Here is a 12,693-nt window from a genome sequence, read left to right as displayed (position 1 = left end):
GAGGTGTGCAGGCGTGCGCGGAGAGGCGGCTTTGCCGGGACACGGCATTGGCGAGGCGGGGAGGAGTTGTCGCGACCGGGGTGTCAGTTGGCGGAGGCGTCGCGGGGGCGCGAGCCGAGCAGAGGCAGGGTGCACCCTCGGGCGAGGCGGAGCGGCGCAAAGGGCAGGGCGACCGCGCGCTCGACTGGGTGGCCGGGCGCGTCGACCCAACTTGTCGTGGCCGGGGATAGGGCGACGGAGTGGCGCCGGTGAGCTTGCGCCACGGGGCAGGTGACGAGAGGAGCACGGCGCACACGAGCTGGGCGCGCTCTGGCACGAGCGGGATTTGCGGGATACGCCAAAAGGGCCGGTCTTCGGGACCATTTTACTCCCGACTTTTGAACTGCATGACACTTACTCCCTTTACAAAAGTTGTAGTCCTAAGGTTCAAGTTCAATTCTTGTAATTGGTTCGAGTTCCAATTCACAGCAGATTTGAAGATAAAACACTTCAAAGTTTGCCAAAATCTGGAACTTTCAGACTTAGAGAATTTCAGCCGGTTGAACAGTATTGACCAATTTTAGCTGTGTTTGCCTTCGTTTTTGAAAATCTTTTGTGCAGATTATGGCCTAACTCATTTAATCAAAGTTGTTAAGGGATAGTATCTCTAAAATGTTTGTATAGAGTTCAGCTTGAGTTTACATTGGAAAATTTAAGATAAAGAGCTCCAAAGTTGGGACTTTATCTGTTTTTCTTAATTTGGCACAGATTTGAATTTCGAGTTTTTGAAGGTCTTATGCTGAGATTCAAACAAAACGCCCAATATAAAAGTTGTTAGGGAAGATGAGTTATACAACTCTTAGTTGGATAGATTTTTAAGTTCTTATATAAAAATTTGAATTACTGCCTAAACACTCTTTAAGCTCTTGAGGGGCAAAAGCGACCTTTTACTTATCCAACGAGCTGTTAATTGCTCTCTTAGGCTCTAATGGTATTGGCTTAAACAAGGTTAATTAAGCAAGGGTCATCACAGCTGGCCTGTGTTCGTGATGCAGGCTGCTCCTGCCTGCATCCTCACTTCTGTTATTGGGTGTCCGATTACGCACTTTGCCCTTGATGGCGCACGACTCGTATTATTTGCTCTTCCGTCTCACTACTATTCTATCTCGTGGCCTTTAGACGCAATTGAAATCCATCAGAATGCTAAGTTTGGTGTCTTTGCAAAAACTACACGAACTTAAATTGGATGAGTCTTAAATTGGATGAGTTTTGATCATATCAAAAAAGTTACATACTTTAATTGAGAAAAGATCAATTTCCAAACACATTGTTTTTGCATCCCATGCTATATCTTATCGACATGGAGTTCATGGAAGATTCAAACATGTTTTATTTGCATCATACACAATAATTTTTTAGAAACATTTCTTATTTTAGATTCCAAAATTACATAATTATTAATTGGATTGATATGAATTATTTTATTGAATTATGTTGTATGTTCTTCTTTTTTCCTTAACATCCCTTTTCTATTTCCTTGATTTGAATCGTTCAATGATACATATAATGGTACCTAGAATCGTTTTTCCTATATATCGCCTCTGTTGCCCCTGCGTGCTGCAAGCAAAGCCAGGAACTGGCTAGGCAATGATAGTGAATAAATATGAAATCAACTTTCGTTCACTCTCTTAATAAATATATAAGCCAAGCAAAATTGGATGATCTTGCTGCCATCGTTGAGCTCTTGCATGAAACTATTCGTCATTAAAGTCGACCTCATGGATGAAACCATCCGCCGGTGCTATTGAGTTCATGTATATGAAACCATATTACACTGCTTCCATTGTGCTTGTGGTAGAGGCTCAATTGCCTTGGCGATGCCTGTCCAAGGCAGTGGAATCTTTACTGGAGCAATAAAACGTCGATCGTGTCTTTTAGCACCTTTAGATAAAATTCAATCTCTTATGATAGCCAAGTGCAGCTATGCTAGAAAGGTGTGGCAACTGATGGCCCAATGGAGTCATTTTCAGTTGCCCACACGATCCAATGTGCAGCGCCTACTCCACTGGTGGGAGTTGATGATCAAGGCAGGCACCACTACAAAGGATGAGCATATGCAACTGATAATCTACACCGCCTGGAACATCTGGAAAGAGCGCTGCCGCGTCTTCGACCACAAAGCGTTGTCGCCTACTGACCTCTGCTCTGCCATCTGAAGTGACCTGGCTGCATATAAACTGGCGATGTTGCCAGAAGGAGAATAGTATCTCTGTAATTTTTTCCTTCATTTTCCTTTTATTCCCTTCTTTGGATCAGTTGGTCTAACTATGTACATTTGAACTGCTTCTACTATAATGAATGGGCAGAGCACCTGCCGTTACTTGTTCAAAAAAAAAAGATCATTTGAACTTTGACGCGGTTGGTTTCTGTCTTTCTGATTGAAACGAACAGAATAAGATTTCAGACTCATATTGTGGTCGACATTTCAGATGTGTCCAATTGTTCATGGTCAGCAGACCACGTGGTAGTTAGGATGCCATTGTCACCGCTGTCAGCCAAACTAGTGACAGAAACTATAAGGAATGAGGCCGGCCGGGCCGCCGGAGCGTGACGCCCTTCTCGTGCGCGGCGGCAGACCCGGCAGCTGCGCGCGCCGGGACGGAACGCGGTCGATTCGTCGGAGCGTTCGAAATCTTTCGTCCTACGTACGTAACGTCCTACCTTTGCGTGCTAAGACATTCCATTCTAAATCACTAGAACATGCATGGTGACAAAAATTCGCTGAAATGGCCACATTATATAAGCAAATACAGTATCATTTATTCTTGCACACTCCACAACAGTTTCTTCAAACCACTAGAATATGTCTATGAGCAGAAACTGCCACAATTATTACAGTTTAACACGAGGCGATACGGTAGTGCTTATTCGCTAGTCCTTGAACAGCAGGTGGCCTTGACTTCAAATGGTCAAGGCTTATTATTGTTTCTGTGCCAGCTGATAACCATTAGTGCAATATATTGCAGGAGGGCGGCGGAAATGTTGGCGGGAACTCGCCGTCCTTGACACCAAGCTGCCAGTTGAAGGCATGCATCCATGGCTGGAAGCTGGCCGCTGTTGCAGGGCTGAAGTCGAACACCCTGTCAATGTGCAGGAGGACATTGTATTTGTGTGTGATCAGACGTACCGGCTGAAAACGCGGCTGACGCCGACGCTGATCGACGAAGCCAAGCTCCGAGTAGTGCCAGGGTTCATCGTCGTCGACGGCCCTCTCCGTCTCCGGTAGCTCCTCGATCTCGAGCCGACCTTGCGTGGAGAGGCAACGAGGATCATCGGTCCAAACCCAGATGCAGACGCAGGCGGATTCCTTGTCGGACAAGTTACTGCGGTCGATGCCTTCGAGTTCGATCAGCGTGGAGGAGTGCGTGGAGGAGTGGAGAAGACCCCGGACTGTCTCCTCTTGCCAGGCGTGACGAGGAACTCCCTCGATGCAGAGCCTGACGCTGTAATGGAGCTGACCGACGACTGCCGTCGCCTGGCTCTGCCTTGTCCACGGCGTTATTTCGAGAGCGCTTTTGCTGATGTGCATCCACAGATACGGGGGAAACCGAAGCGCCTCCGTTCTGTAAATAGGGTCCTTGAAGTAGACGAAGAAATCACCGGCGTACGAGTTCAGAGACACCTCCACATCTTCCTCGGCGATCTGGAACCTGAAGGCGAATGCCTGGGCCACCTGCCGGCGCGACACCGCCGGGCTACTGCCGGTGACGGCGGCGATGATGGCATGCCGAGCGAGATCGCGCTCGGAGGTCACCATGGGCGCAGAGAACCTCACGCGTGCGCAAACCATCTCCGGCCTCTGGTGAGCGGTGCCAGGAATAATGAAGCCCATGCTGTCCTTGACACCAAGCTGCCAGTTGAAGTCATGTATCCATGGCTGGAAGCTGGCCGCTGTTGCAGGGCTGAAGTCGAACACCCTGTCAATGTGCAGGAGGACATTGTATTTGTATGAGAGCAGGCGTACCGGCTGAAAACGAGGCTGACGCCGACGCTGGTCGACGAAGCCAAGTTCCAGGCAGTGCCAGGGCTCATCATCATCGACGGCCCTCTCCTGTAGTTCCTCGAGCTCGAGCTCGAGCTCGACTTGCCTGGCAAAACAACGCGGATCATTGGTCCAAACCCAGACGCACAGGCAGGCGGAGTCCTTGGCGTCCAAGCTGTCGCGGTCGATGCTCTCGATCAACGTGGGGTGATGGAAAAGGCACCGGACCGTCTCCTCCTGCCAGGCGTGGCGTGGCATCCCCTCGATGCAAAGCCTGACCTTGTAGTAGAGGTTGACGACCGCCGTCGCCTGGCTCTGCCTTGTCCACGGCGTTATTTTGAGAGCGCTGTTGCTGTTGTACAGACATGGGGGGCCGGAGTACCGAAGCGCCGCCGTTCTGTAAATAGGGTCCTTGAAGTAGACGAGGAAATCACCGGCCTGTGGCGAGTTCAGAGACACCTCCACATCGTCATCGGCGATCTGGAACCTGAAGGCGAATGTCTTGGCCACCTGCCGGTGCGACACTGCCGGGTTACCGCCGGCGACGGCGGCGACGACGGCATGCCGAGCGAGATCGCGCTCGGAGGTCGCCATGGGCCCAGAGAACCTCACGCGTGCGCGAACCATCTCCGGCCTCTGGTGCGCGGTGCCAGGAGGAATGAAGCGCACGATGTCCTTCCTTTGCAGTGAAGGGATCTCCCCGTAGTCAAGAACCGGAGCTCTGTGGACGGGTCTCGTAGGAAGGCCATGGTAGGAGGACCTGCAATCCTTCGCACGGTGGAGTGGGTTTGGGCACTCGGCGGCTTTGTGACCATAGGTCCGGCACCTGAAACACCGACCGGCAAATCGCTTCATGAAGGGAGCAGGGGCGGAAGGGTTGCCATTGCCACTGCCAAGCAGGCTGAAGACCGATGCTTGCGGCTGATGCCATGACGAGCTTGGTGGGAGATTCAGGCCATATTGGTCGGGAAGCGTCCTGTCGCCGAGATCTTGGACCTGGTCTGCTCCACCCCTTGCATATCTGGAAGCAGTAATAATAGTTTAGGAAAAGAATTTAGGTAGGACGGACGATGGAGGAAAGACTGGAGCTAGCTCTTGACTTCCATTTCGGAACCGCCTACCATTAACCATATACACAATGCAAGTTACAGGTGTTCTACCGGAGCAGTACGTGTATATTTCATCTACCACCCACTTATTATATACGGAGTGCAAAGAAAATAAAAGAAGACCAAAGCACGTATACCAAATCCACGGAGCAACTTAAAGAATAAAGAATTGAATAGTATATAAGGATAAAAGAAACAACATGTCCCACAAACTGAGGGTTCTTTTTTATAATTAAAAACTGAGAGGTTTCCGTATAATTAAACAAACTGAGAGGTTGAATTGAGTATACATATACTCACTCTATTTCAAATTATAGATCATTTTGATTTTTCTAGCTTTATAGATATTATTATACATCTAAACATACGCTATATCTATGTACAATTTGGAAGTACTAAAATTAAGATAACCATAAAAAAGAGAATATATGTTCAGGATCAGAATCACTGCTTCACTAGTACTAGTAGCGCACTGATTAGATTAGCTACCTCAAGACCTAGCCTACTGCGCACGGATCAAACGAACAGGTACGTGACCCAAGAACCGAACACATGTGCATGCATGTAGGAGCAGATGGTGGCAACACACTTTTCCATTACGAAGAACGAAGAAAGAAGCTAACTAGCTAAGTTGGTAGTAGAGACCAATGAGAACTAATGGTAGTAGCTACACTGTATCTAGCTAGAGAGAACACACAGCAGCACGCAGGCCCTCTAACAACGAACAAACACCCAGCTACTACAGTCTACAGGTCCCATAATCTGTTCTACACGCACACATACCACATGATTCGACTAATGAAGAGTGGGGGAAGAGGATGGCTGCGCTTTACTTTGGTTTGGCCCCGTGCGCAGCCCATGATCCACGCTTCGATCGGCTTCGTTCGGCGCTTCGCCCTAGAGCAGAGGCAGCGCTGAGCCAGCACAAACAGCCAGAGGTGGCGAGGCAGACGCAGTAGGCGATACTGGGGAGTGCAGTGGACGTGCGAGGGCGTCCTCTTGTAGCGCCCGCGGACTCCTTCCCGGCGTCAAGCAAGTCGGGGTGATTGGTCGGGGCCATTGGTTGGCGAGCGTTCGATTGGCGGGGTGCGACGGCGTCTAGGGGCGGTCAACCGGCGCGGTGTCTGCGCGCGGCGCGCGTGTGGGGAGAGGAGAGGGAGGTGGAGGCGCTGCGCCGGTGCTTGCGCGTTGGGCGTTGGCCAGCCGCCGTCCGCAGCGCAGCGGAGAGTGGATATGGCCACATGGGAACGGGAAAAACAGTACTAAGAACTGACTTCCTTTAATCTCGGTTTAGTTTCAGCTCGGGAGAAAAGGGGTGCGCTAGCGCTAGAATTTACTCCCAGTTGGTATTTGCAATCGGGACTAAAGGGGACCTTTTAGTCCCGGTTCAAAAATCAGCCACCTATGAGGATCCTTTAGTCCCGGTTGAAAAATTCAAACACACGTGGGGGACCCTTTAGTCCTGGTTGGTAAGATCAACCGGGACTAAAAAGTCATTTTTTAGTCCCGGTTGGTATTATCACCCGTGACTAAAGCAACCGGGATAAAAGGGGATCCTTTAGTCCCGGTTGAAGTTTAAATGAGATCTTTAATACCGGTTGGTGTTACCAACTCGGATTAAAGGGTCCTCCATGAGTTAATAAAAAAGATAGCATCCCCTATATAAACAGATGTGGTGTGCAGGTGGGATGGAAGGAAGCTACACGCGAGGCTTGAGGTCATGGGTTCGAATCCCACGGACCGCGCATGCGCATATTTCGCGTGAAAAATCACGTGACTTGTGACTTTGCGACGTGCGCGTGTGGGAGGCAGCCCCTTTTATCTCGATGGATTAATCCCGAATATATTTTCAGGAGATATGCACCCTACGAACCCGGTTTTCTAGTAGTGGAAGGCAGGTTCCAGGCGCATGCACAAGAAATCACTGATCCTAATCCCTCCCCCAGAAAAGCCACGGGGAGCTAGCCTAGCCACCTAACCTTAGCGTTCTCTTCTCCGGCAACGGATGCGCGCATGCGGGACGAAGCTGAAGCAGACGGAGGTGGACTGCGAGTACTCGGTGCAGACGGTGACACGGTGTGGTGGACTGCGGGTACCCGAAGCAGGAGGAGGTGGACTGCGAGCTGAAGACATCAACGAGAACTAGCTACATGATCCAGCACAAAGAGCCAGAGGTGGCGAAGACGCCGTAGGCGATACTGGGGAGTGCACCGGAGGGGCGGGGGCGCCGTCGTATATAGTCAGACAGCGCCGGCGGACTCCGTCCCGGCGGCAAGCAATCGGAGTGCTTAATTGACGGGGGTGCGACGGCGTTGAGGGGAGACCGGCCAGAGAGGGAGATCGAGGAGACAAGGAGAGGAGAGTGAGTTGGAGGTTAGCGCCGAGGCGCTGCTGCGCCGGTGCTGGCACGGTGGCACCATCATTCAGACGGCGGGCGGCGCTGAGCCGCCAAGAGGATGGGCACGGGAAAAAAAAAAGGTATGCGAGGGGGTCGGCCCCGCGAATGGAGACTCAGCTGCTAGTAGCTCCATGGCTCCACCTACGCTGCGTCTCGCTGTGCCGAGCCAGGTGCAAATTGAAAGTAATCAAAGAAGTACTAACAAACTGAGATTAGAGCTAGCTACATGATCCATGCACACATGCAACACCTAGGGATCGGATCAGGTCCCTCGATCTGTTCCGATCCACACGCGCGCACAACAATACTATCTATTCCACTGACGAAGAGTAGGGGAGAGGCGATAGGACGACTGCGCTTACTTTGGCCCCGTGTATCCCATCATCCACGTCGCGCTCGCCCTTGCGTGGTTTGGCTTCGCACTAGAGCACGTACGCGCGGCAGCTCTGAGGCAGCACAAAGTTAAGAGCGCGAACTGGTGAAGAAGCAGAAGCTGGAGGTGTGTGGGGAGTGCAACGGGACGGGCGGGGCGTCCTCTTATAGCGCCCGCGGACTCCTTCCCTGCGTCAAGCAAGTCGGGGTGATTGCTCGGGGCCAGGGGACGTCAAGGGAGGTGGAGAGGGAAGGTTGAGTAGCGACTAGCGGCCGGTGTCGGCATGCAGGGGTCGGCGCCACAATTGGAGACTTACTACTCAAGTTTAATTACGTCGCAAATTGCCCAGTCGCGGGTCAATGCCGTTTTCGCCGTGCTCGTATCCACGTTGTCTATTCATAATTCTCTCTCCTTCCTTACGCTTCAAAATTTGCTAAATTTGTTTTAAATGAACTAGGAGAGCTGCAGATTATATATTAAAAAGAAGGTTCCAAATTCAAAACAGGAAAAGAAAAGAAAAATACAACAAACTCGTCCGGTTGGATGGGACATCAGCGCACCCGCCACTTAACTCAAAAACTGCCACACCCGACTGGTTGGATTGGGACATCAACGCGACCTCGATCATCATTCCGCTACCCACCAACATCCCTGCTTATAATTCGCCGAAACCTCCAGTTGTGGTCCCGCTTCAACAGGAAACTGATAGAAACAGACTGCACCGCACTGAGAAGGCCACCGTCATGCGGGACCCTCCACTGTAGTGCCGCTGCAACACCACACTAGCTCCACCTAACAGAGTGATACCATCGAATCCGGACCTCTTGCAGACTACTCGCAGTCGCCACCGCGATAACACAACACGCGGTGGCCTCGCCATATCCGTCGTTGGACTCCACCTCACTCTCGTCGCCTCGAAGAAACACCACGCACAGGGGTCTCGCCACGCCCGCCATAGTACTCCACGTCCTGGATCCGTTTATTTTATCGCTGTCAGAGTGGTAAGCAATGTTGCTCTGCTCCACAAGATCTCCGTCGATTAGCCAAGCCAGCGTCGTAGGTCAATCTCGCCTTGTTGCTTCACCCGCGCAAAAGCAACCGCCGTCATGTCAGCAAGCTAGAGAAGTCGCTTGCGCCGTCTTCCGATGATGTACCGCACCAGGTAGTCCAGCCAAGCTGAGCAACCCGCCGCGATCCGCTGAGCCTATTTGTCCCACAATGCCGTTGCCGGAAGCGCCGTCCTCCGACGCAGTCCCACGCCGCACTGACTGTTGCCAAGCAGTGCCAGCCGATGTGGTCCGCTGCAAGCAGCCAAGACCGACAACCCCTTGCCACAACCATAACTGCGATCGCCTCCACGTGGCCTCGGCACCACCCGTCCAGCTTGCCACACGGCGAAATTGTCGCCACCGGTTGCGGCCGTCCATGACTAATGAACCAGGAATGCAACAGATCGAGATGGGTCTCTAGAGACGACGCCTCCAAGGAGAGCACGACGCCAATGGCAACGTCGTCGCTCATCCAGAAACTGGACAGGATTTTCACCCAGAGGACTTCATGTAGCAAGGTTGTAGCTCAGAAATGACACCCCCAACAGGGAGAACGACGTCCTAGGGTGCCGCCGTCATCTCCACCAACAAGAACGGGGGCAAGGGCTTTCGCCTGGAGAATCCCAACCCCTGCACGCTCACGGCTCGGCACTCCCGGCCACAGTCACGGCAGTCCATCCGGGGCGGCGTCGCCGTCGCGCCTCCTCACACCACTCCGCCGAACCTCCACCTCCGCTCGCTCGCCGGTAGTCATCCTTCTCGCGCCGCACCCTGTGCTGCCCCGCGCGTGGCGCCTCCTCCGCGCCACTGTCCTCCGCACTGGCGCCATCTCCGCAGCCTGTGTGTAGCACCTCCTCCGCGCCGGCGCCCCCTCCGCGCCGCTATTCTCCACGGGCCGCCGCCGGTCGCCGCACCTCCTCCGGCACCTCCTCCACGTCTCCTCCTACTGGCGGCCCCACTCCGCCTGCTTCAGCTGCCTCGTCGACCGCACTATGCTGACGTACTCCCACATCACGGGCTGTAGCTCTGCTCGGGTATGCCGCATCCACGCTACGATCTCCGGCAGCGCGCCACCACCGCCGCCGCCGAGTGCCGACGGCGACGGGAGCGTCGGGCGCGCCCACCGTGCGACGAGGGACGCGTCGGCACTGGCACCGGCATCCAGCATGTGGTCGATAGACGGCTACACCGCCCGCCTGGCGAAGACCAGCGCCTCCAGCAGTGAGTTGCTCACCAGCCGGTTCGCACCGTGGAGCCCCGTGCAGGCGACCTAGCCGTGGTGCAGTACAACCATGGCGATGAGGATCCAGCGGAGGGCGACGATGAGCACTGCGGTGGCGGCGGCGGTGGAGGCCCTAGCGGTCGCGGAGTGCACGGGAACGGCGGATCAGGGGGCAGGAAGGCCGGATCCGCCCACGGCAGGGCCGGATTCGGCCTGCCACCGCACCGGCGCGCCGCCCGGCCGAGGCCATCTTGCGCCGCCCCGCCGGCGCGCAAGATCGTTACCGGCCAGTCTGCCCCGCCGTCGCCGTCCTCGGGAGCCGGACGGGCTTCCGGCGACCCCCTTCGGTGGCGGCGAGGTGGGCACGAGGGGCGGTGGGCGGGGTTGGCGACGGTGGCTGGGGCGCCGCCCGCGTCGCCCGCGGGGGCAGCGATGCGGGGGGGGGGGGGGGGGGGGGGGGGGGGGGGGGGGGGGGGGGGCGGGGCGGCGGGGGGCGTTCAATAAAAAAAAAAGGTGCCTCAGCCCTTCGGTGCCGCTGGATGTCGTTCTGCAAGATTGGATCAAGCATACGGATGGGAAATTGAGCTTTCTCGGATTTGTCAAGTTATTGCATGGCATGTCCAGCAGGTCCCTGTCAAAGATGAGATAGCTGTTAATAATCTCTAACGACAGCACAAGTCCACCCACCCTAGCAGCACCTGGTCTGTCACTAATTTGAGTATAGAGTTGCGTTTGTCGTCGTCTGCCTACTGATCATTTAGTCAATAGGAAAAAGGAAAAAATCTCACCCATGTCTGCAACATGTGATGTTTCTAACAGTCTTAGAATAGGCATGTTCTGTCGTTGCGATTTTGGGAACAACTTTGTAATGCTTGTTCCTGGAACTGGAGCAAGTTAGCTGCGGTCACCAGGTTGGTGTTTGGAGCGTGGACATATATTCACTTACTGGCATTGTCATGGTGTCATTGTACTGACAAGTGAAAGTGAGTAATCGTTATGTTGTTCATCAGGTTCTCCTTCGTGTATATATTGATGAGATGAAGATGTGCCTTTTTTTATTTCCAGAAGATATTAGCATGTCATTTGGCAAGCTCTAACTACTTTCTACTCCTAATAATAAATTGTACTAAAATATAGTATTAACAAACTTTGCATAAATTTTAGAGGTATGAATAACCATTTCAGACCTTTTTTATATCTACAAAAAAAAATACTGTTATGCCCATTTATACTAAAACTCAGACTACCAACGAACAACTCAGACTACTACGCCATAACGAACTAGAGCTAGCTAGCAGCCCATGCATGCACACATGCAACCCCGAGGATCAGATCCCTCGATCTGGTTCCACTTCCACACGCACATACAACATGATTGAGCAGATGAAGAGCGGGGGAGAGGCGTTTGGACGACTGCTGCGCTTACTTTTTGGCCCCGTGCAGCCCATCAACCACACTTCGGCGGCCAAGGGCCGGCCGGCCGGCTAGAGCACACAGCGACGAGGTAGCAGAAAGAGTGAATGGAGACTCAGCTGCTAGTAGCTCCGATCCATGGCTCAACGTACGCTGCGTCTCGCTGTGCCGGGGCCTGTTTCGTCGTTGTGGGATGGACATGGGGCTGAGCCTTCGGGAGCCGGCCGCGCCGATCCAGGCGTATGCACAGAAAATCTCTGCTCCTGATCCCTCCCCCGTAACTGCCACACACGGAGCCTATATCTAACCTATGTGTTCTCTTCCCCGGCAATGGATGCACGCAAGCAGCCATGCAGCTGCAGCAGACGCTGTGGACATTCAGTACCTGAAGCGCTATTGTGCCTGCTGTGATCTGAGACGCTGACGAAGGAGACCCGGCGGCTGCACCCGGATATAATTGACCTATAAGATGGCTTAGTTTGTAGTTGGCAACACACACCTTTTCCATCACAAGAAACCAAGAAAAGAAGCTAAGTTCCTAAGTGAGAACTAGCTAGCATCAGTAGGCTCAGCGGATGAAGATTATTGGGGGAGAGGCGATAGAACAGCGCTTACGTACTTTGTTGGCCCCGTGGTGCAGTCCATTCTCTTTCTCTGGGACCAGATCTTCAACCTCAGCTGCTTCGAAGATCTAGCACGCAGCACACGGGGAGGCGTCAGGAGTGATGAGAGCACAGCAGCACACGGAGAGGGGGTAGTGCAGCTAGCGGACGGGCGGGGACGTCCTCTTCTCTTTACATCACCCGCGGACTCCGTCGTCACGGCGGCACGCGTAACGCGTGCCGGGGCGCGACGGCGTTTTGGGGGCGCCAATGCAAGTGAACGTGGTGTGCGTGGCAGCGCGCGGCCGGCCGCGAGGTGGAGGCGCTGCGTGCGCGCGCGTTGGGCGTTGGCCAGCCGTCGTCCGCCGCCGGAGAGTGGATATGGCCATATGGGAACGGGAAAAAGGCATGGGATCATATGGCCATATGACCATATGGCGGGGATCGTACAAAGCTTCACCTACCCCACACGGCCACACCCCATTCTAGCGTGGCTTGGGAGTTGG

Source organism: Setaria viridis, chromosome 2, assembly GCF_005286985.2.
Source record: "Setaria viridis chromosome 2, Setaria_viridis_v4.0, whole genome shotgun sequence".
Classification (NCBI taxonomy): Eukaryota; Viridiplantae; Streptophyta; class Magnoliopsida; order Poales; family Poaceae; genus Setaria; species Setaria viridis.
The sequence above is the reverse complement of the archived record's forward strand: the minus strand, read 5'-3'. Positions refer to the sequence as shown.